Consider the following 25814-nt stretch of genomic DNA (forward strand, 5'->3'; position numbering starts at 1 on the left):
GTCAAATTTGAAGGAAACTTGTAAGTTGTGGATTGAATAGCGCGAACATCTAACGTGAAAAGCTGTCCGAGCCGGTGAATAATCATTGTTTATTTTCTTAATTTACGGAAGTGTAACAACAACAACGTTTCATATTTTTGGAGGATAGTGTTTACGGTGAGTTAAATAGTAATAATAGTCATTATTATCAAATGCATGCAGATAAACTTTCACGAACTGAGTTCAATAGGGTTTTTACGCGGGGATACCTAACAGAACATTAATCAGTCTGAAAATCATCGCAAGAGTAATTGTTGCAAACAGCGCGTAAAAAGTTATTTGAGTGTATATCACATCAGGCTAGTAGGTAAGGAACAGTGAGTAAAATGAACCGGCAGCCATAAATATTTCCATATTAAATTTACAAAAGGGCGAATAAGATTTGTAAACAAACTTTTATTTTGATTAACCCTTTCATGCCCAACTTTTTCTAGTGCATGTAGGGTTTCAAAACTATTTTTCCTTGCAAACGGTGGGGTCAAGAAACACTAAAAGCCTATTTTCATAAAGATAGGTGCTTCCACGGCAGTGCTAGAAGCTGGTCAATTTTTACCTTCTAATGCTCAATACAATTCTCCTAGAATAACTACAATAGCCCAATTACGTGGAAAATGTAGCCAACGACAGCCTAAATTGATAAGATTTATCAGTTTTCAATAATATTGCACCATAACGAAGATATATGAAAAAATCATTTTCCGTCCTCAACGTAAACTGTTCCTGGCAGCACTGCTCCATCGGAATCCAATCAGACTAATTGCAATAACTTCAGTTCTAGAGCTGATCCTTGTAAATGTTAATACTCAAATTAAAGGCAATAATTACATTAATGAGCCTTACTTATTTTTGTGAGCAAATCTCGCCTCAATCAAAAGTTATACCTGTTTACAAACATTGTTGTCCGCAAACAACATGGGCATGAATGGGTTAACGCATATTTTTTCATGAAACTCCACTCTGCACTGTACCAAAACCATAGCGTTAAATCGAATGATATTCTTGTTGACCTGGCCCTTTAACAATTGGCAGTTGTGTTTTGGAACTTTTCGTCTTTGTATGCAAACATCAAATGATAGGCATACAAAAGATAAAAGCAAAAGTTGTAAAATTCGAAATAGCAATCATTCTGTTTTGAAATGTGATCATTTATTTTTCAACAACTAAAACGTCACATTCGATCAGATAGTTTCATGTTTAATTTATATAGCAAATAAGAAAATCGAACTACACCAAATATTTTTTCGCATGCATGTCATCAAAAAATTGAATGAAAGTTGCTCGAACAGCAAGTCGATAGTTTTTTGGTTTTAGGTAGACCATCAGTTCAAAGGAATTTGTTTTTATATACTTCGTGATGAAATTGATGCAAACGAATATTATTTTAATTGGTTTATTTAAGAACTATTGGCTATTATAATAAACTTTTGAAAACATCTCTAAATAGTATCTAATAGCTGCTTTTCGGTGAGTTTGTATTTAAACAATTCCCCTTAAGTAGGACACACATATTATCGCAGCCTACATTGTACAAATTCGTATCCATAAACACAAATCAAATGCTTAAAACTTGCTACCGTACTATAAAAAGATGGTTTTTGCATTCCAAATTTTGCTTAGTATAGTTGCCAATCATAATGAATCGAGTCGCGACACTGCACCTTGTAGCTTTACATAATTTATGTTACTGAATGAAGTCAGCTGCTGACTGGCCTTTAGCTATTCATTTGAATGCGATTCTATTAAATTTATTAAAGTTAAATCCCATGCTACACTTATTTGTTGTCGGTTATTAATCAAATGTAAGATACATCTAACGCAATCAAACGAAATAAAATAGTAACAATTTTTTAAATAAGATTATAATGAATTTGAAACAAATTCAAAACTCCTTTTATAATTTCCTCTATTTTTACGTTTGACAGATGGGTTCTTTTCAAATGTTTGGCTAGATATGGTAAACAAATACAACATTTTTAGTTCAAATCTGTTTAAATAGTAAATAGTCTGAGGTGATACCCGGTTCCGTTGCTCCCTTCAGTATAGTTCGTTTGTTCCCACTTAGGATATTACCCGTAGGATGCATTCAGTCAGTCGAGATTTAGCGTAGTTTGGATTTACTTCATTTCCAACCAAGTATTTTTTTGAAAATTACTCGGTAATAAGAGACGGCAATTCATAGGTACACCTAAAACTGTATGGCTGTGCGATGATGTCGTATTTGATACCATCGTATATATAAGAAAAACATCCGTCTTCTCAAGCTTAAATAAATCCAGGACATTGTCGTTTGGAAGTTGATTAATATATAGGAACTCAACGGTTTGTTACTTTTTCTGTAAAAATGGACAAATTGATACGAGCCGCTGATATTTGAAAATTGCTGTTCGATTGAATCAATACTACGTTTTAGTCACATTCGTTTCGGAGAACCTATTACGCCAAGCTCTTTGAATAGAGGAAATATGCTAGCGGAGCATGTCTGCTTCCATTCACGAACAATAGATACAAAGTTGGCCACATCTGGTATAACTTGTCCACTGGTCTACCAACTTCTTCGGCCAGGGTTTCATTGGTTTCGAATTCATCGGAGCTTTTCAAAGTCAAGAACTTATATGTCGTTGGTGCAGGAGACGCCAGTTGCTAAAGGTTTATTCAAAATGGTCTCCACGGGAATGCGCTGTTTTCAAATATCCAATCAAATCTTGTTTGGAAATCCGGACGTCTTGTATAGTGAGTAATTTTACTAAATTTTGGATTGTCTTTGAACATTATTAGTTTCTTGTTCGAGGGACATGTGCAATTTCTTTTTCTCACTATTATCACCGAACATGCCATGATCTTTTACTTTGTTGGCACACGAACATCAGGACCACATTGAGCTATGCGGAGGCATGGGAGCTATACTTCTTAAATCCCTCTCCTCGCGACAGTGATTCGGAATATATTGGGTTAAATATATATGGCATATGGCACGTTCCGTATGTAGCTGCGGCAACAGTCCAGCCGGCGCGGTCATCGGGATAGAACCAAATCCGATCGCATATCGGTTCCTCATGTGGCATGTGGCATATCCTGCAACTCCCGAATGTGCAAAAATTCAGTGTATTGATTGCGGGACTGAGACCACCTTGAAAACAAGAATCGAGCAGGCCCGTGAAAATTTTCCAGACTTTTGGGTTGCCACACGTAACTACTCGTTGTGGAAGCCATATACCTCCGTAATATTTCGGAACCAGTAGTTCCCAATGATATCCATTGTGCTCTTACTGGGATATCAAAACTTAATGGCCATTTCGGCGTCACAATTGATGTAGGCACCAATTAACAGAGAGTTGGCATCCGATGAACGCTGTCCTATTCTAAAATGATTAACCAGATCGTGAAACTGACCGTGTACAAACCTTTGCCAAACATTTTACCTCTTGTCTTTTTGACACCTTATTCAATACTTCGTTCGCCTCGTCTTTCACAGTTGTTTGCTTTTTGCAGTTCCAAGACCGTCGCAGATGATTTCCTGTATGCTCTCAAGACCCCCATGCCAGTGATATTGTCCGAAAATGGGCACAAAGAAATCGTTTGAACTGGATATATTTTTCCAGTAAACACTATTAACAATATTTGTTATTTTTCTTGACCTGAAAAACAGTTTACACTACCAGGTTATCGTTAACACTAATAAAATTACAAATATTTTTTTGCTCTCGTGAACGGATGTGATTTTAGTAAATGCTGTTACTAGTAAAGAGAAAAAAAAACTAAGAAATACTTCTCCCAATCGCATTGCGCGCATCAAATGATTGTCATTTGGTTCAGCCCGAGCACTGAAAACAGATGAAATACGAATGATGAACTGCTGTGATTTGGAATGATGATTATCAACGCCATCGTTTACTTTTTCGAGTGCAATCAATTCCTTTACAGTTATGTTTATCATTTGAAAATCGACAACCTGTTCATTCCAATTCAAATATGAAGTCATTCGATCTTGAATTCACTTTTTTTTAAATGATTGCCATTCGAAATCGTCAACATCGAGTTTTTAGGCCGTTCATATGATAAATCATACACTGTACCAAAACTGAAGCGTTATTCCGAATGATATTCAATATGACCCGGCCCTTTAACATTTGTCAGTTGTGTTTTGGATGACAGCCTTTTGATTTTTGTTGCAAGTTACTTTCCACCCTTGTATGCAAGTATCAAATGATAGACATTCAGAAAATAGAAGCAAAAGTTTCGCATTGCAAAGCAACAACCGATCAAGATTGGAATGTTAACATTAACTTTACAATAACTAAAACGTCGAATTTGATAAGACATCTCCATATTCAGCGTATATACCAAATCAGAAAATCGAAATACTTCCATTATTTCTTAGCATAAATGTCATTGAAAAGTTGAATGAAAGTTGCTCAAAGAACAAGACGATATATATTTGGTTTTAAGCAGAAGATCAGTTCAAATCAAGGAATTGGTTGTACATATATAATTATTATTGAAACAGTTTATTGCATTTTGCAAACGTAATTTATTGTTACAGTCGTGATTCGCTGGTTGGACACTTTTTAACTGGACCGCTTTTTAGTTGGACCTCCGCTAGTTGGACCATTGTCCAACTAAAAAGCATCTGAACGTCAAAATCTAGTGTCAAATTTACTTTGAAAATCAATCTGACAATATTTAGAGATGTGAACAGATGCATTTACACTGCCAACATCTCCTTTGGAGAGTTTTTGACATTTGTCAGTCGGTCCAACTAGCGAATCAAATTCGTTAGTTGGACAAGGCTGTGGCCCAACCAGCGAATCACGACTGTATTGGTTTCTTAAAAACTACTGATCAAAATAATATATTCTAAAAACATCAAAACACAATCCAAATGCTTGTAACATGCTACCGTAGTATAAAAAATAACCTCACATTGAATTCAAACTTTTGACACTTTGCTTAATATAGTTTCGTTACCAATGTCATCATGACAATCTTACAGCTTTAGCACCCAGTTAAGCTCAGCCGGAAATGAACCGGAATTCTGGCTGGTTTCAGTTCGTATTCCGACTTCAGTGGCTAATTAGAATCGGTTGTGTTGCTGGAGCCAGAATACGAACTGGAACCAGCCAGAAATCCAGTTCATTTCCGGCTGAACCACAACTTTTATTATCGCTACTCCCCCGGTACGTGAGTCTTCGAAAAAAATTCTTCAGTTAAAACATGTTACGTAACGTCGGTGACTACGAAAGTAAACGAAGGGAGACAATTACGCAGTATTCAAATTTAACGGTAAAAATTTGTTGCCTTCCTTTAACGGAGAAAGTTATGTCTTATGTGTAATATAACTTGTTTTAGTTTAGTGCTAGGGCGTTTAGTGACAACGGTTTGCCTTGCTCTCTTGGTTCGATCTCGACTATAGGTTCTATCTCTCGATGCTGAATCATGGCAGCTAGCAACGGAATTATTCTTCAATGTGAAATTTACCTAGCAGTACCAGAATATAATATTCGCGCAATCAACGAAGAAAAGTTTCCGGAATTTGCGTCGGAGTCAGTCGAAACTTTTCATAGTTTGGATTGATACCGTTTCCGAGCTAGTGCCTTTTTAAAGATATTTTTCTGATGAGTCAGAATTTGTAATTCCGGACATAGTGCGTAATTCTACTGGATCGTTGATCGATTTTTAACAATCGCACCGGGAGGTTGCTGATCTAGCTCAGTGCCTTCAAGTTTTACGGTAAACTTAAAAATTGCTGGGTGACTTGGTTTCTTGCTTGAGCGCAAAAGAGTGGTTTCCTTTCTGCTAACAATGATTAGGTCTGATCCAGTACACGGAACTCACTCCCTGTTGCTCCGGAACAAAAAATTCTTGCTCCTTTTCACTCCGATTTGCTACCAGAAGAAGGAAAAGAAAAGAAGATAATACAGGAACGATTTTCTCCGGAGTACTTCCAGTTTCTCCTGGTACTGGAACAAACCTATTGCTACCAGTGTTCTCTTGCGGCAACGTTGGTCCATCACAGAATCTCTTACGTTTGTGCGGTGCTGGTGTTTTCTGAAAAGAGGAAATAAATCACTATTACAGCAAGATGATGAATAGTGGGACGCAATTCTTGAGCGTTTTTTCAAAAAGTCATATCTGCAATGAGTTACTCTCTTTGTTTACTTTCTCTTCTGTTAATAATTCGGTCACTTTAACATTTATCCCTCAAGTCTGGTCATAATATGCTACTTAAAACCACCGTCTTTCGATCTGTACTGTAAAATAAGGGAAAAGCGTTGTAGTGACACCGTAAAAATCGAAAGAGAAAGTAAACAAAGAGAGTAACTCATTGCAGATGTCTTTTTGAAAAAATTCTCATGCGTCAAAATATTCGTAAACAGGCGTGTGTCATGAATGCCACCTGTATATTAACCACAATCATAGTACACTCAAAAAAGTAAACGTTATGCCTATTGGTGTATAGATTTTTGCACTATTGCGGAAGAATACGTTTACGACACTATTTACTGGCACATAAACCTAATGTGTGTATTTACAAGAAATATTAATCTTACATTCACATTTCATAATTATTAGGCACATAAAACCCCATTCTATAACAATATGCACATATAACTTATGTGTGTGCATACATAGTTTATACAATTGACACATAGAAGGTATGTGCGCGCGCGATAACAATAGCATTTCTTCTTCATATGAATTTTAAGCGGTTTGAAACAAATAGAATTAACGTTTGGATTTTTTTAGTGTACTTTTGTGCAGAGAATATTGTAACAACATAACGATAAAGTCAAAGTAACACCTTTCCGATCCGCTTTGGCAACGGTTCAGTACCGTGCACGAATGTCAATATTATTTCACACGCTTCAAATGTGAGCACACTTGTCCGGGACGGTGCCGTGCCGGACAAGTGTGAATGCTCGCTTTTGATTTGTATGAAAGAATATTGGTGTCCATGTACGGAACTGAAACGGATCGGATAAGTGTAAATAGTGCTTAATGCTATAAATTGAACCCTTCCATAATAAAACTGAAATACCTGCGTCAGATTGTTTAATTGATTGTACATTTCCAAAGGTAATCAGCATTGTGGGGCAATGTAGTTCAGCCGCCATGGTCATCGGGATAGAACCAAAGCAGATCGAACATTGGCTCCTCATGTTGCATATCATGCGATCCGTCTAGCTCTCGAATCTGATTCAGGGACTAAGACGGCTATGTGAAACCAGTAGATTTGGCCATCACCTAGTGCCGGTCGCGTGGAAATTTTCCAAACCTTGGGATAGGAATACCTGTAACTACAATCTCTCAGGACTCGTGGTTCCTAGGGCTGTGATTCCCGTACGATATTGAATCGTTAGTGCCACCATTTCACCAGAATAATAGTTTCGATCAACATAGTCATCAATTGACAGCTATTTGGCATCCATCCTAAAAAAATATGATCGTGAAACTAGCTGTGCACAAACTTACGAAACATTTTACCTATTGTATATTTCACTCCCTTTCCAGTACTCCCTCTTTGCCTTGCATACTATGGCTTTGACCAGTTATTTGCACTAAATAACGGCTATTCCCTGTATGTTGAAAGACACCATGTCAGTGGCATTGCTCGAAAATATGCAAATAAATCCTTTGATCCGGACGCTAGTTTCTCTCCCAATACCAGGAAATCAGCTCCAAAGCAATTTTTCTAGGGTACGTTAGTCTTGAAGATGACAAGCAGCAGTATTTTCACGTTTTGATGTCGCGAACTGACTTTTTGCGACTGCACAGAAATAATGAAAAAACTTATCTCGCAAACGCATGAAGCGCTTCAAATGACTGTCATTCGAGCCAGCCCAAACACTGGAAACAGATGAAACACGTATGATCAACTACTGTTAGTTGAGATGATAATAATAAGCACCATCGTTTACTTTTTTGGGTGCAAATAATTCATATGGCGTTATGTCTATCCTTCGAATATCACAGACTGTTCATTCCAATACAGACATGAAGTCATTCGATCTTGAATCCACCATTTTTTAGATGATTGCCATTCGAAATCGTCAACATTGAGTTTTTATGTCGTTCAAATGACAAATCATATGCTATATCGCAACAATTTTTGTTCAGTGTACGCTATATTGCAATCATTTTTGTTCAGTGTGCAGTAGACTAATAGACTTTTCTACGGTTCATGTACGTACACGTCACATGACACAGACACTACATCACTAGCTGGTGGAAAATAATAAACAAAGACGGCAACATCAAATGGGATTGTTTTCAACCAGGAAGCCTGAGAACGTGAGACCGAGCGACAAGAACTCAATGAGCGAAACAAGTTTGTTTACAAAAAACACTTTTGCCCTTTCGACGAATTAATATTGATTTGTTGAATTCAGCGCAAACAAACAAGTGCTACATCATAGTAATTCATCCCATTGCAAATGTACAGGGACAATTCAAAAACCATCTAGACCAAGATTTAACGCACCCCCCCCCCCCTTTCCTAAAAGTACGTAGATATATCGATTTCATTTATTTGTGTAAAATGTGAATTTAATAGAATCTCATTATAATTTTCAAAGAAAAATTAAACATCATTTTTTTTTAAAATAATGATAAAAACGCATCGGTCAATATTACGCTTTCCACGGTGTTTCTTTGTCTACGACAGCTCAAATCAATTGGTAGGGGGAAGTAGATCAATTCGGATCCTCAGCTGTTTCTCAGCTAAGCAATTAATTATGATAATTTCTCAGTGAAGCAATTACATTTATAATGTTTTAGTCACTAGCTAATACACGACGCACGTTGCTGCGACTTTCAACGAAATAGCAGTAATATTCCGAATTTCATATATTTGATCCGATGCGCCATCTAGTGGGCAGATAATCTCTAACAAATAGCACACAAACACACTCCATAACAAATATCTATTAGGGTCTGTGGTATTACAGAGGAATGCACACAAAAGATTTTTCTCAATAGGAATGCTATAAACAGCCCAACAAATAACGAAAGCTGAGCAAGCCTTTATTACGAGAGAACAAGCTCAACAAGAACTGGATAGGTCACTATCCAGCATAATTGTTTGTTGGTGTAATAGCCCAGACTCAAGACGTCAGATACGACCAAGAGTGACTCACAGAATGATGATTTATAAACAATCCATTTCTTAGCCTACTTGACCATATCTGTAGACTTGTTTTCCTTGTTTTATTAGTAATTTAATCTTTTATTATTCAATTATAATTACATTCATATACTGAATACTCGTTCAATTAACTAGTCTTCTTAGTTTGGATTTTGGTGTCTCAAAGCCGTATTGACCCTGCTTTTTTAATGATTTACATGCCTGCCCTACTCAACTCCTGCTGCCATTTTTTACATTCAATCTTGTCCGGTTCTTTTCAGCAACGCATGGGATACATATGGAATGAAATTTGTTGCCAATTTGTTTCGTTGGTGCTATTTTCAATAACTACATGATCGCCTATCATATTTGCATATTTAGCCTTTCCTTTGATATCTTCCAACGCTTTTCTTTTCCTTTGTTCGTCAGGTATTCGGATAAAGTTATTTATCTTTGAAGATAATCTAATTTTTTGAAAATATCCTATTTTAAGTATGTGCGAGGAAGCGGGTTATATCTTTAAATTCGAATGATATTTTAACGATAAAAGTCGTTCAATTCGTTGTTCAATTGCACCTGTGCCTACGAAGAACTTTTTCTTGACTCCACCTAGGTCAATCGCAATTGATTGTTTTCCTTCTAGGTGGAACAAATAATGGATTTCGATCTTCTCTGTAACATCATGAACTTCTCGATTATTTTCCTGTTTCCTGGTTGCGTGTCGGTTTTGATTAAGACTAATGTATGGCTCAACTCCAAGTATGTCTTTTTCCGAGTTGCTTTGAGGATCTTTTCCGATTAGCCTTACAACATCTTACGAAGTGTCCTAGTTTGCACATAACCGGCATGACTCAGAGTAGAGCATGAGTAATTCCCCGAATGGATTCCCGAACAGCTGTTACACTTAACATTCTTTCACAAATATCTTTCGAATCAGATGTAGGCTTGTTTCCTAGTTCTTAAACCCGAGCTTTTAACAAACTCAAGTGTGCGACCAATTTTCATCATCTCATCCATATGTCTGTCGCATTAGAGATATTTTGTACGTGAACTCAGTTGATCTCCAAACCTACAATGAACAACTTATGATCGTAGACGTTCAACAAAATAATCCAGTTTGTCATTATGATTGAATTTCATTTGCTGAAATTCAACCTCATAACGTAGAGGCTGTGGTGTGAGAAATAATCATCCAACACTTCGTTTCATCGAAAAGGATTAGGATTAGTCTTTTCACGATTCTCCCCGAAAACTTGTTTTCCTTGCGCTATTTTCCACAAAGCGCGTTATATTGAAATCTACTAGCATTATGATATAGATTTAGTTAGTTTTCTTCGTAAGTTTTTTTTTCTATGTTCTAGCTAGAGGTGGACTGTGGCTGTCAAACGACTTATATTTTGTGCGTACTTAACTTTGTATCCCGTTTTTTAAAGTTTTGTTTGGTGCAGTTGTATAGCGATAATTGGGTTTGGTCCAGGTGATGTTGGTTACGAAACACTTGCTCAATAGTGTCCTCTTGCTTCTACCCAGAAAACATTTCAAAGTAACAATCACATAATTTTTATGTTTTCTGTTTCTTAGCAAAAGTTGTCAAGGGTGTGTTTTATCAAAACTTCTTTTCATTAGCGTGAAGAATCTAATCTAATCGAATCTAATTAAAAATAAGATCTTTCCGATTATTGATCGACCTGGGACCCATATGGTAGAATCAATCAAACGAACGGATCGTTCTGATTATGGGGACGTGGGTCCTATCTTAAACACACCAATCAAACGAGCGGATCGTTCTGATTTCAGATGGACCTGAGTCCCATTATAAAGAAGCCAATCAAACGAACGGATCGTTATGATTACGGATGGACCTGGGTCCCATCTTGAACAATCAGGAATCAGAATATATTGGCTCAAATGCCACGTTCCCCGTACATAGTCGGGGATTTGTGCCTGCTGGATTCTGGATGGAACTGAGTCCCATCGTGAACAAGCCAATCAAACGAGTGGATCGTTCTGATTACGGTTTACACTAAATTTCAAAAATGTTATATAGTTACTAGGGACATTCTGTCAAAGTATTTTTCTTCCCAGTCAGTAATGCAAAAGCTGCACCGCGAGGAAGTACTCAGCCTATTCTTTAAGATCACATCCTCGTCGCCAATGTAGTAGCCCAGACTCAAGACGTCAGATACGACCAAGAGTGACTAACTAAATGATGATTTATAAACAATCCATTTCTTAGCCTACTTGACCATATCTGTAGACATTACAGTTGGGATGTCACGCATTCTATCGGAAGGAAACTGATATATAAATGGTAAAGAAATTATTGAGATGTCGAGCTTTTATTGGAAAACACAGCTTCATTTTTACGATACATAATTGACGAATTCTAATTATTTTATTAGGCATCTTGCACTGGTCATCATGCCAACATTACGAAACACGATGAGATGAGCCATGTGGCAATTAAAACAGTATCACATAAGTCAAATTCAAAGACTCAAATTGGTTCCGCGCTGGCTCTAGAAATCGTATTACTAGTTATCTTGCCTTGGGTTTTGAGAGACCATAAATTACATAATACAAACATTGAGCTTTATATATAGATAGATAGCAGATTATGAATTCAATAATATGTTTCGCACGGGTTTCTTAAGGAAAACTTCGTGAAATTCTTGTGCGTTTTTTATGTTACTGACTGAGCAATAATTTTACCACCGTGAGTTATTTTCTCACTATCCTTGTTTCGTTGCCCTCCCTCATTTAAAACCCAAGCCTACGGTGCTTGTAGTTGTGAACTAGTGGGTTTTTGTTTTGATCAGTTTCGTTACCGAAGCAAACCTTTCGCTGGAAAACACACACTCGCACGTTCATAATATTCATTCTTCAAGCGAGAGCGAAAGAGAGTCTAAAGTGGGGCGAAAACCGCCGGCGATTTAAAAAAAATGTAGCTGTCATCTCCGATCGATTCAAGTATTGCGACTTGCGCACAAAATTGTGTATCTTGCAATGTCAGTATATAAATGACACATTCTTTCGAGACGTTACAACGATTTGACGAATCTTCATTCGACAAATATGTTATAACTTTATCAAATGAATGCCTGCATCAAAACTTATTGCGGATTCAGAAAGTAGACAAAATTTCACGAAAGTTTCAATCAACATTAACTGAATATACTGGAAGAGGATTGCTTTATGACCGGTAATGTAACGTGACGTTACAATGCGTCACAAATTAGAGTTTTAACGTATTTCAATAAAAGTCAAATCATCAAATTCTAGTATATTCAGTTTATGTTGCTTGAAACTTTCGTGAAATTTTGTCTACTTTCCGAAACTGTAATAAGTGCTGACGTAGGCGTTCATTTGATAATGTTATAACATATTTTTGTCAAATGAAGATTTGTCAAATCGTTGAAAGCGTCACGAAAGAATGTGTCAAATGCATAATGAATATGTTCGCCTGGAAATGTATGAATTGGAATGATATTGAATCCAATCCTTCTAATTAAACTATGGTTTCTCCATGGTGCTACACCAACGTTGTATAAAATAGCATGTATCGTAACGTTGTATAAAATTGTCTTATTTTTATGATATAGCCTCCTGAAACTCTAGTAGAAACCTTAGGAATTGAGGGTCACTCTAGAGTACCTATTGCTATACAGCTTTGATCTTTTTCGACGCTGTTAGCTGTAATATAATTTCTATGACGTAAATAAAGGCAAAAACATGCAGCATATAATTTCAACGGAACTGACAATAATCACGCTCCCAACGGTCGATTTGCCGCTTTCTTTCATTATTCTTCTCATATGTTTGCGGTACATTCTCTCGCTCTCTTCGGTGACGTTTCGTTGTTTTTAATGATTCGAGTACCTACGTGATGCGGAGTACTACTACTGCAAAGCGAGCTGGATAGGTACTGAACGTGTTGAATTTAACAGCAGTTGTGCACCGGAAAATTAATAACTGTCGTCATATTGGAAAAGCACGAGGTTTTGCGGCGAATACTTAATACAATTATTGGATGTTTTTGAAAAATAGTGCTATCGGATTCGACACAGTTAAATTTGGCTGGTAATTCGACGAAAAACAGGTAAATCTAGAAAAAATGACACCGCATAGCTACTTGAAATCGTCCGTTGGACTTACAGCGGTTTGCTTGGCGGTGGTTTGCAGAATAAAATGGCTATTATGATTCTTCAATGACAAATGTTCGATCAGTATGCATCACTTTTATTTGTTTCACACAAGAATTATTGGTTGCATGTTTGAGCAATTTCTATTAATTGTTATGCGATATAGTAATTTGTAATTTGTTTTATTGGTTACGAAAATCTCAGTACAGGACTGTATATCAGGTCAAGAATAGTGGTAAACTAGTGAATTTGGTTTTGTCGTCAAATATGGATTACTAAATATCACCACCATTTACACTTTTTAAACCTAATAAAGAAAAAAATAAGTTGAAAACCCGAAACGTTAGGTGCTTGCGTTACGCCCAATTTTAGTGGAAAACTGTTGTACCTAATTGTAAACTATTAAAAACATATCACTGAAAATATAATATTTATGGTAATTGTTTACTTTAGCTACTTTTCCCCCTGTAAGTGGAAAACATGTTTTTCTTTCGTGAATATGCTAGTTTAGTGTTGTAGATTCATAAAAATGAGGCGGAAAGCGAAAATTTTTAATAATTCATTAATTAGCTTTAAAGTAAGTTGTACCTAATAACTTTGTTCATAGGGTTATTGTACTCCCGAAAGTGAGGTTTTTGGCGAAGCTAGTTTAATGCGGCTATGCCGCACAGCCGTAGTCCTCGTACTCGTCATCGGAAACGTAAACGAACCTGTGATCCACTCGTTTGCCCGGTATACTCAAGCATAGGGGCTATCCCTAGTTTAAGTCCGACTGAGCGGTAGCGAAGTCGGACAGCATGAGAAAAAAATCGATGTGGCGTAGCCACATTAGGCATTAACAATATTTTATTTAGTAACAATAGGATTGTATTCATCGGCAAAAATTAAATTATTGTCACTGCCTAATGTGGCTACGCCACATCGTTTCAATTAGGTGCTGTCCGACTTCGCTGCCGCTCAGTCGGACTTAAACTAGGGATAGCCCCTATGTTTGAGTATACCGGACAAACGAGTGGATCACAGGTTTGCTTGCGTTTCTGATGACAAGCCGCATTAAACTAGCTTCGCCAAAAACCTTACTTTCGGGAGCACAATAACCCTATGTGCAAGGTTAGTAGGTAGAACTTATTTTTAGTCTCATTAATAAATTATTAAAAATTTTCGCTTTCCGCCTCTTTTTTATGAATCTGCAACACTAAACTAGCATATTCACGAAAGAAAAACATGTTTTACACTTACAGGGGGAAAAGTAGCTAAAGTAAACAATTACCATATTTATTTCAATTTCGAGCCTGCTCGTACCTATTAGCTTTTTACACCTCAGTGATTAGTATAGATCTTTGTTAATATACCCACATATAACTTTGGTTAGAAATTCCACATTTCCGCTTTCGGATTTGGTTTATTTTATTTTGATTAAGAGGTTTTAACTTTAGAGTCATTCGTCTCTTCGGGTTAGAGAAATCTGTTCTGGAAAAATCTAACTATGTACGGGGTTGGGAATCGAACCCAGGTGAGCTGCGTACAAGGCAATCGATTTATCAACTACGCTATGTCCGTCCCCAGGATTTGGTTTATTTAGGTTAAAACACCCTTTTTGACAAAAAAAAAACCGAATTAAAAATGGACCTCTATCACTAAAGAGAAAACTAGACAATTACCTGTCTTAACAATAATCGTGTATGCCATTTGCTATTAAATTTTAAGCGAAAATTGGCCTGTACCAATCCGATACGATAGGTCTGTTGTCAAAATTTAGCAGAATATGTACGTTTCTGTCTCACTAACGTTAACGACAACATATAGGGGAACCCGGGGCTATTAAGACCGTAGGGGTAAACCCCCTCGATTTCTCAGAAAATCGTAAGACTTTCTGACTGTCATGCATATTCGTGGAACCGCTATTCTAAAACATTAATTTTGACAGATGAATCGTGTTTAATTTTTTTTGCCATCCTCAAAACAAAAATCATTATAATGGTAAAACCGTGATTAAAGCAACAAATAAAAGTGAAAAAATAACAGGTAAGTGTTTTGGAAAGTTTGACATTCCTATTTTATGGTATGATTTTTGTTTGAGTGAACACACAGATATTTTCAAGACGCTCACCACTTTTGTTGCGAAATGAGCGTACGGGGCTATTCGGACCCTATATTCCATTAACCACAGTTCAGCGGCTTGCGGCTGCACACACGTTTGCGCACACCACAGCAAAGAAAATACATGATGCACCAATTGACAGCTTTGATTAACCTGATTAAGTTTTTGTATCGCAATTTAATTTTTTTGATTCTTAAGGAGTTTCTCAAATAAATATTTCATAGGTAAACATAATACCATCGTAAAAAAATTGACGGTCTGAATTGTCCCGTAGGGAGGTCAGAATTATCCCTACATAGTAAAAGGATGTAAAAACGTAAAGTTTTGCAAATCGTCGCTTAGTGTTGTCATGAAGTGGTGCAAATGAACTTTTACAGCACCAAAATTTAGCTGAGGCTCCAAACTAACACTTAGGACCTTTGACCGTTAAATTTTTTCACGTCTATCCACCTAAAAGGACGATTTACTTAGGTAGGTCCAAATAGCCCCTAATATTTTAATATTATTTTTCAAAACGACAGCAGATTCCACTATTTTGCTGATTTTTCCCAATTTGCTGTAATTGAATCGCAGAAAGCTTTTGCAGTTGCTTCTACGAAAGACAAGCAGTTGAATTAATGTGTATTTTGCATGAGTTTCCACCCTGCAGCGGAATATTAATGAAAAATGTATGTTCATAAACTCTCTGTCCTACTGAAGATGTAATAATGAATTAAGCCCGATTCAGACGATACATCAGCTTCCGTCAGCGGGAATAATCGTCTACGTACCATTCCCTTTTCGTTAGGATAATAAATAAATGAATAAATAATAATAAACTCGTTCACACATTCTGGACGTCAAAACGTTCCGTGCCATTGATGTTACATCTATGTATACCTCCATTTAACGTGCTGTACCGGAGACGGTAGTTTGACGTATCGTGTAAATGTCACTTTAACCGCTTTAAGGCCGTTGATTGTGACATTCCACAAAGTTACTAAAAGAATTGTTTTTGAATATTGAATTGTCAAATAAATGCACACTGTGTACCCCCAAGAAGTTGAAAAAATCGTTTTGAATAAACGAGTATTCCAATTTGAAAAATTAAAATGATTATTTAAAATCAATTAAGCTTTAAATTCCCACCTAGTTTGAAAAACAAGCATGAAGGTAGAATTTAGCATTGCAGTTGTCAATTCAAACATTGCCGTTAATTTTTTTTTCGGGTGGAGCGTAGGAAGCGTTATATGGAGCTGAAATTGAAGACGTGATAGTTATCGTTCTATTTTCCACGTTACCCACTACTCTAGCGTAAGATGACGCACTATTGTAGGATAGAGTGCGAATTATCACCGCAAATCATACATTTGGAATCTAAACCTCAATTTGTAGTGCCGTGCCCAAAACCGTGGCAGTCATGACATGGGATCAGATTTTGAATGCTGCTTCCATGTCGTCTATAATGTTCCCACCTTACCCGCACGTGGAACATAAAGCGTGCCTTTTCTAATACTTTCAAATTAATAACCTCATTACGATTAGATGAACTAAAGCTTTTGGATAATTCCAGAGCGTGACGGCTTGTTAGTGCCATTTGCCTTACTATTCATAAGAATATCTTGTGAAGGAGAAAAGCCATTTTTTTTCAATTGATTGAATATTACGCCTAAGCTTTGACCTTAGTTGTAACCCTTTAAAACGGCCCTGAATGGTCTTGAAATAATATAAGAAAAATTAATACAGCTATTCCGAGACATAGAGGAAGACGTTTGTGGCCAATACATCCATCCGCTGTAACTCGACATTTACCTCTTCGAACAATCTGGAACAAAGCCTGCTCGTCCGGAAAGAATGTTGAAAGCTCAGTTCAAAATGCCCTGAAATCGGCGGAGGACATGCCAATGCGGGGAGTACGTCGATTGACATAAGTTCATTTAGCATAAAGTTCATTTGACATAACAGCATGGTTTCGATTGGTATAATGTGTGTTTGGCGTAATGGTCGTTTGGCATAATTGTGAATGCTAAACGGTGTGAATTTGTGTGCAATAATTATAAGGTATTCTATAACATTCGCCCGATTGTCATTTACCCGAATGACGTTCGTCCGAAAACCCTTTACCCTAATGTCATTAACCCGAATACCGCATTCACTCAAACATAATATAAAATCAAATGCAACGGAAGGTAACCCTATACTTATAAGATGCTTTACTATTGTTACAATTCCAACAACAAAATTCGAGGGTTTACACTCGTAACCCGAAGTTAGGAACAACACCTGATCGCGAACATCAAGGCAGTAACCCCGATGATGATCCGGACACGTGCGACGACGACAGAGATATGAATGACCCCCCGATAAAGTTGACGTGAGTGCAAATATTTCTACGACATAAAAACGGATCTCCGCGCGCAATGGCAAGTCGCGCGTACGGGATTGGATAGACTCTTAGTATTAATTGTTTATTATTTTTATTTTTTACATCATGTAAATATATAAAAGACCCACGGCTCTGTGAAGCTAACGCCTTGAGCCGTGCCAAATAAATGAATTAAAAAAACGATTCCACAATGTCACGTCAGAGTCTGGGTATTGAGCACATCATCATCATCGTGGTCTGCTGATTTCCAGGTTGCTGTCGTCTGAGTGCAAAAGACCGCACCATCGGCTCCGTCGCCTTTGGAACAACATTCGTTCGCAGCATAGACGTTATCAGCCATTGGCCAGAAACATAACGGTTGATTCCTTCCTTCGAACATGAGCATTTCTACGAATTTGTACACCAAATAGCCCGCGCAAGTAAACTGGTGATCCACTCGTTTACCCAGTTTACTCAAACTTATGGTTTGATTCTTTCTTTCAAACATGAGCAGTTCTTTGAATCTATATACCAAAAAGCCCTTGGCTTTGTCGCATAACCGAGACCAAGGATCCGAAGCGGCGCAAAGTCGGTGAGAATCAGTCGGGCGAGGTGACCGTCGGAAGCGGCGTTCTCTTACAAGCAAACCTCTGATTACTTGTTTGCCCGGATTACACAAACATAGGGCTTTATGTGTCAACCAAACGACCATTATGTCAAATGATATCACTCATGAAATATAGAGCTTGGAAATATGAACATTGAAAACAATGCGATCAAATTGCCTTGCCAGGAGTACGCTTTGATCAACTCACAAAAGTAAGTTGATTCTGGCCTCAATCGTAGGCATAAAAGACAATCGACTTGTTTCTTCTTTATTATTTACTCTATTACTAACTTAGGAAGCTTTTCATTCAGTTTTAAGAAAAAAATTAATAGTGATTGAAACATACAAAAAGGACGATATTTTTTATATTTAAGTATTTTTAACAGGCAGTATCTGCATTTATATTTTGGAAAGAAACCGGTCATAATTTTGTGCGCACGGCACGGACAGTTTTGTCACACGGAACGTGAGTGCCTACACGAGAAATGCATTCCTGACATCCTGACGAAAGGGAGGCCTGACACTAAAACTCTGTTCTGACTAAGGAAGCTGAAGCATCGTGCAAACCCTAGTTACAATTGTGATTTTATGGTACTCTTGAAACCTTTCTTAAAACTGCAATTGTACTGCTGTAGTGTGCTATAAAACTGGAATCGCATGCTTAAAGTATACTTTATCCAGTAAAATTTACACCGATCGCAGCAATCGCGAATCGAGCGAGTCGTTTTCTTTGTCAAACCGTCATAATCGTGGTAAAAAGATGTCCGACAGCCAGGAAGCACACTCGGAGCAGGACCGCGCGGCGATCGAATGCGAGGAACCGCTACCGGTGCAGGATCCTTCGCTCCCCGACAGTGGAGAATCAGCCTTGGATCAAGACTTGCTCCTAGCGGACCAATCCCTCCGTCAGTTAGTACGATTGATGGAGGAAGGCAGCGGAGATAACGACAGTCACCTGTTGGAGGAATCGCTCAGGACGCTGGAACTTTGCAACAGTAAACTGCAGGCAATCGTCGAGCAGGTGTTCGGTGGGCAGACCGACCAGATCTGCCAGTTCCTGCAGGATTTGATGCAGGCGCAGTTACGGGGCGTAGAGTACTGCAAGGTTACCGGTGAGAATCTGCACAGTATGGTTCAACAGCTGATGGAGTTTGGCGTGCTGGAAGCATCACCGGATGACGAGAGCTTGGTTAAAATTGCTCTCTGAGCATGAGGTGAAAGAAATCAGATATATATTTTGTGGTTTATATCGCTGGAATTAAATTTTAAATCAAAAAACTCGAACACGATTTTATTTTAGGTATTGTCTTTGGGTAAAAATCTAAAAGAGTGACGTTACAATCAAATTCAATCTGTATCTGCAAAAGATGTCCCAAAAATAATCAATTGTTTAAAACTGCCCTTTCCGGCATATTTCAAACCACCTCGCTTAACTCTTGTCATGTTCAACATATTTCGATACGAGTTTATCGCGAACTTTAACCCAATTCGGGGTACTGCTTGGTAATGTTGGGAGTTAGGGAATGGGGACCTTCCACTGAACTGCACGGAATCATGATCAGTTTCCTACTTGGAGCCATGTAATGAGTGGAGTAGGAGGAAAACCATCTGCTGTTCCGTTAAAGTAACCGGAAGCATGAATGACTAAAGAGAAGTGTCGCATGCGTACTGAATGTTGTATAGGGTCACATCAAACTAACTGGCACTAGTGGTAAAATCTACATAGATTCGGACCGAAACAAGAAACGAAAAACAGAATCTTGTTTTCCTGTTATCATCAGACGATGCTGATAATATTTTGTATATTTTTTCGAACGATCCTTAGCAATTTAAATCGAGATTCGGTTCTATTGCTTGTAAAATATGAGAATATATTCTGTGACTATTACTATTATTATTTTTACTATTACAAAAAGGTGTCGTATAACTACCTTTCGGTAAAATATACCAAATTTTCATAAAAGTTTATGCAAATATTTTTCTTATTACTAAACAATTTCATAACTCTAGTATATTTCAAAGGATTTTGATGACATTGAACGGTTAAGTGAATTTTCTCTCAGAATTTTCATTAGAACAGAAAGATTTCCTTTTTCAAATTGTTGAGAAATTCACATCATGCTTCATGCTTTAAATGGGAAAATCTCAAAATAATGGTTTCCATATTGTCGTCCCGACACCGCATATTTATAACAACAGAGTCACTTGATTAGTAGATTGTCAAACGATGAGATAATTTAGTTCTCACAAGTCTCCTACCGCATATCAATTCAAATATTCAGTTTAAACAAATTAAGAAGTGTAATTAATGTGTTGTTGTTTCCTTGGTGTTTCTTTCTTGGTGACACTCAAAAGCGCACGCGTATATGCAAATAGTTACACAGCTATAGACTCACAGCTATAAACGCCGAAATTACAAACGCGCTAGCACACGCGACACACAAACGCCCACGCGATGAAAACGAACGACCACAATGATATACAAACGCTCGAAGCCTTAACAATAATATAAACCCGGCCGCAATGGTTCTCTACCGAGGAAAAATGTAGAACAAAGCTAGCTGGACTGAAACTAAATAAGTTTTGGGTAAAAATCAACTGTGAAATTTATTTTTCATAAAATGTATCTGAAAACCTTTAGGGCCTCCATAGTTAGTACTTTCAGAAGAGTTACCTAGAATAGCATTTCCAAAGACACACCATCCTTCTATCATGCCTCATTGTATGTGAGGTGAAGCGCCGCCCTAACGACCGAGTTTCGAGCTACTTTCAGGAAACCACATGAAGGCCTAGATGCTAAGTATCAACTTTGCGAAAGATGCTATACTTCTATAACGTGACCACGACAAATCATTAACATATTCCACGTTTTATCAATTTGCAACGTGGCGTAGTGGCTTTTTCTCAACAAACGATGGATTAGGCCCATAGGGACCTGGAGACCGTGTCTAGACGCATTGTTTATGTGGTACGTGATGTAGTAAGCACGAGTGTAATACGCGAATGGTGCCACACTCGCACGCGACCTCAGGTTTAGTGCTCGGTACAGTTTACATCCATCGCCTAAGGAGCAGGACAACGTACGAACCAAATCATCTTTCGCGTCACACGCAATAATTGCCGTTGTAACGAATCAAATAACGAGATTTTTGCACTTTCTGGTTTTTTTGAGAGTTGTCCTACTGGATCGGTAGAACTGGGTTCTTGGAAGGGTTCCTTTTCAAAATCACTCACTACAATTGCAGACGAGATGGGAAACCTCACCCATTAAAACACTGCTTAAGGCCAATTGCAGTACGCCATCATTCTGATTGTGCTGTTTAGTGTACGGAGGATGCCATGATCGCGTGGGAATTAGCGTTTATTTGTTCGGGTTGAGACCGCGTGGATCAGATTATAGATGCTATTGCGTTCATTAGGACATTTTTGTATTTGCGTAAACTGTGGCGCAGATGTGCGAGGATGATCGCGATTGCATTCGTCTTTTTATATTAACACGAAGGGCTCGAGCGTTTGTATGTTGACGTGTTCGATCGCGTGGGAGTTTATATGTTGCGTGTGCTAACGTGAGTAATGAGTATAGCTTCACGTGTATAAATTTCGTTTTATAACCGTGAGGCCCTTCGCATATGCTCGTGTGTTTTTGTATGATCGCGCGGACCGTGAATCTAATACTTAATTTCCAGTTAGCGGTTCAGATGCTAAAAGAGAATGAGTTTCCCCATATCACTGGAGCGTTCCTATGGTTTAGATCCTAAACTGATGGTTCAGATTCAGACCCTTTTGGGTCCAAACGACAAGGCCAGATCCGGGTATTGCTCCGGATCATGGTACTGTGACGGGTCCGAGGGTTGGCTGCAAGTCTTAATAGGAACAAGACATTTGGATCCAAAGGCGAGAGTCATGTTCAAGGCATCGTAAGGATTTCGAAAATCATACTCGTGATATCCAACTTACCCAATCAAACCAGTTAGAATTCTAGCTGGATTCTGTCACAATGTCGGCTCAAACGTTGCCTAATTTGACTGGGTAATAATACAACCACAAGAACCGACCGAACTACCTCACATACGAACAGAACCGAAATCGAAACATACTGATAAACAACTTGGTTGTGTGATGCACAGGCTCGGCTTGTTCAGATGGGTATTTGGTTCGAGCGATTGATATTCTTCGTTTAAGATCACCAACTTCGTGTTGAAGAACAAATTCAAAATTGTTCTAGAGAGCCATTGTTTGAGGGCAATGTTGGTTTTATTGTTTTATGGAAAAGTTGGATTTGGTGTTTCGAATTTATCTCCTCAGTAACTAACACCAACTTGGGGCTAGTAAGACGCTAATTACAGACTAGCACCAAATTGGCTGGCGAAAAAGGACCTCTTGTTATGACTTTGCTATCAAACGCGCAACATGTACTCCTTATAGAAAAAATTGGAATGAATCAATTCTTGAATACGATCACAACACCTAACTTAGAAACATTGGGTTTGGTGAAGTCTGCCTTGAACATAATTTACTCCAATTGATTGCGTTGCAAATAATAGTTTCTCTTCTATCCTATGTGTACCTTTCCAGGGCGCAAACGATGCTGTTACCAGCTGCTCATTCGTTCATGAAAATATATCTAATGCAATCGGAGAGAATCACCCCGGTATCGGTTCCACATCTGATTGGCAACATCTGAGATTGTGTGTTTACTCAAGGTGCCTCTGTTACAATCCCAGACCTCAGAGGGAGAGAAAACTGGGCAGGTAGAATATGTTTCTCTCATCAGGCTAGTCGTTTACCTGCTATTATTCGAGAGGTAAAAAGTAACACTTTGGCGCTAAGAAGCTTTATTTCGCCCCCTTGCCTAGGGTCTATATATTTCCCGAAAACAAATGGCAATTATTAACAGTAGTTTCTTTGCACATAGCCAGCCCTTGAGTCTTACTATTTTGCTCGTCTACATATGACTCATGTATGACAAGATAACTGACAACCGCTGGAAAAGATTTAAAAAGAAGCGCTTACCCGATTCTGGCGTTGGCCCCGGTAGACTAATACGTCAGCATACAATAAGGGGACACCATTGCATTCACCAACGGTTGATACAATTGCCGCTAGCGGGACATCCAAATTATGGGTAAATATGATATTGAATCCAGTTTTTATAAGGGACGGTCTGCGTGCATGTTTTTTGGCAAACGTGTTTTCATTATTTTTGATCCAGTTCTAGATTTGCTGCAACAAAACTATTCTGCACACACTCTAGTTTTAAAGCCTGTTTCCAGGTTAACTTTGACCCGTTAAAGTGAGTGACACTCGGTGTTGGAATAGGAAATCTGTCTTGTTTCGTCCTCAATCAAGTCTCAGGCCGCTAGTTGAAGAGAAATAACTGTGATTTTAGACGTTCCATAACTACTAACGGGGCTTCTTAACCTTCCAGCCTACACGCCGTTGTATTTAGTATAACTCCTTTTGCAATTCTATCGAACTCTTTAAGCATCAGCAGTTGCTTATTTGAAGAGTGGAATTTTCATCGTTTACTATCATTGCTATTTATCTTATTATTGATATCTTATCACCATCAGTTCCTAAGCACACGTTGTTTATATTTCGTTAGCGCCAGTTCGAAGTGTATGTCTTCTCGCTAATAAAAACAGTGATTGCACTGATGCAGAAATCCACGAAAAATCAGCATTCCTGCTTCCTGGTTCCCTTTCAAAAACAAAATTTAACAATGCATATCCATCGTTATTTGACTATTTCGTATAATTAGTTCGCCTGTCTGTAAATTTAAATTTATTCCTTTAAGGCTGTCACCCTTCGGTGCTCTATACAAGCATGTACATCTTTTCTATGATGAGAAACCAGAATTTGTTGTTTCCCATTCCCGATCATCGAGAACCTTACTACACGTACACGGCAGCAAACCGAAAGTCAAGCATTCTTCCCAGCCCATTCTTCCGCGTGAAGATGAACATATTGTTGCACAAGTCGTGACCCTTGAAATGGGATCCATAAGGATTGCAGCAGTGCATGTGGGGTTTCCAGAAATGTATTGCACATACCTAGTACGGTATGGTAAATATAATCTTGACAAATCCAGGTTATATGAATTGCAAATGTTGATACTATTGTAGTATTGGTCATATACAAATGAGTGTGTCACATACATTATAAACGATCGTAATATCGTAAATATAAGTACTCCGTTCAATTAACTCCTACCCCGATCAATTAATTCAATGGCCCAGTATAATAGTAAATATGTGTGACTATTGCCCAAAGGAATGCTTTAAATTTGCAAGGACATTTGATCAAACATTTGTTAATTTGTTATACTTAACCACTGTTATACCACTGGTATTGCAAACATCTTCAAGCATATTGCGTACAGACATTTGCTTTGACATGGTTATTGCATTACACCTTGATAGTGCTGCATCGAGGAGACCGAGAGGGCTTATGCGCCTTCTTTATGTTATATGTTTCTTCATACTCTGCACCTGCGCATGCCAACGCTAAACCACTGGTCTATGCGCGGTGGCGTGGCTGACTGGCGGGTCGACGTGGATTGACTTTTGCTGTGTGCCGTGTTTGCAAATATTGTTCTATTAGTGGTATTCGTGGACGGAGCTCACAGTGGGATTTATCGTTCGACTTCGTCATTGTGCATATACCAATTAAATCAATTTAATAATTAAATTAATTTAATAAAGTAGTAGAAACCTATTAGTTGTCGCTTTTGTAATAATCGTAGTTTTTCGTACTAGTGTACAATTGTTATGTGCTAGTCGTATGTCTATCTATGTATGTGTTCGTCTGAGTATTTGTGACAGTTGAATCAGGGAATGGATGGAGAACTGGCGTATATGATGGAATAGTTGCTAACACTTCTGGTGATCAATTTGAGCTTTTGGTTCTCTTCATTCGGGAAAGTCGGGTTGGATAAATTAGGGTACAATGAATTTCCCGATGCACGTGAATCATCCATTCCCGGCCAGCATAGCATGATGAAAGTCTAACAGCATGCAATTGTCGTTAATTATAAATATACAACATTTGCTGCATTTAGACGAGTTGGATTGCATGTTACATGTTTTTCTATTCTACTTCATTAGTCTGTTTCTTTTGTACATCTTGCTTGTAGTTTGCTTTTCCATTATTTATGTATATCAAAATAGTATTGTTCAATTTATACACTTCTAATCAAGCTCTTTTCATCTTTTTTCTTTATTCGGCAACAAACACTCGTGGCCTTCACGATAACACAAACCTGGCCACAAACACGACCATGCAATTGCAATAATCCACACATACTTACACCCGCGATTTCGCCTACATGAAGAAAACCCCGGTAGTTAAGTAAACGTAGCATCTTTAAACTTCTAAACGCGGTCTCAAACATTAAACCATCACTCGCGCGATCATGAAACGGTCACGTCCAGAAATCTTACCTCGGTCCTAGCAGTCTG

At 38.0% G+C, this 25814-nt stretch overlaps 1 protein-coding gene and 1 long non-coding RNA gene across 4 annotated transcripts in view; one reads left to right on the plus strand and one right to left on the minus strand.

Moving 5' to 3' along the window:
- The window catches only part of LOC131679226 (G2/mitotic-specific cyclin-B3), a 49635-nt gene continuing 23821 nt past the window's right edge, over positions 1-25814 (plus strand). The window contains exon 1 of one of the 2 annotated variants that reach the window (XM_058959911.1): positions 1-156. The gene's annotated coding sequence lies outside the window, so the exon portion shown is untranslated. Of the gene's footprint in view, positions 157-13041; positions 13260-25814 lie in introns of those variants that run through there. The other variant, XM_058959903.1, reaches the window with a different exon arrangement.
- Positions 5689-8150, minus strand: LOC131679246 (uncharacterized). Of its 2 annotated transcripts, none has more exons than XR_009303815.1 (4): positions 7956-8150; positions 7522-7884; positions 7076-7467; positions 5689-6084 (listed from the first exon to the last, which is right to left on the minus strand). It is a non-coding gene; the product is annotated as an uncharacterized LOC131679246 (long non-coding RNA). The 2 variants fall into 2 exon arrangements; XR_009303814.1 differs by having other exon boundaries at positions 7946-8150.

This window comes from Topomyia yanbarensis, chromosome 1, assembly GCF_030247195.1.
Source record: "Topomyia yanbarensis strain Yona2022 chromosome 1, ASM3024719v1, whole genome shotgun sequence".
NCBI classification, from domain to species: Eukaryota; Metazoa; Arthropoda; class Insecta; order Diptera; family Culicidae; genus Topomyia; species Topomyia yanbarensis.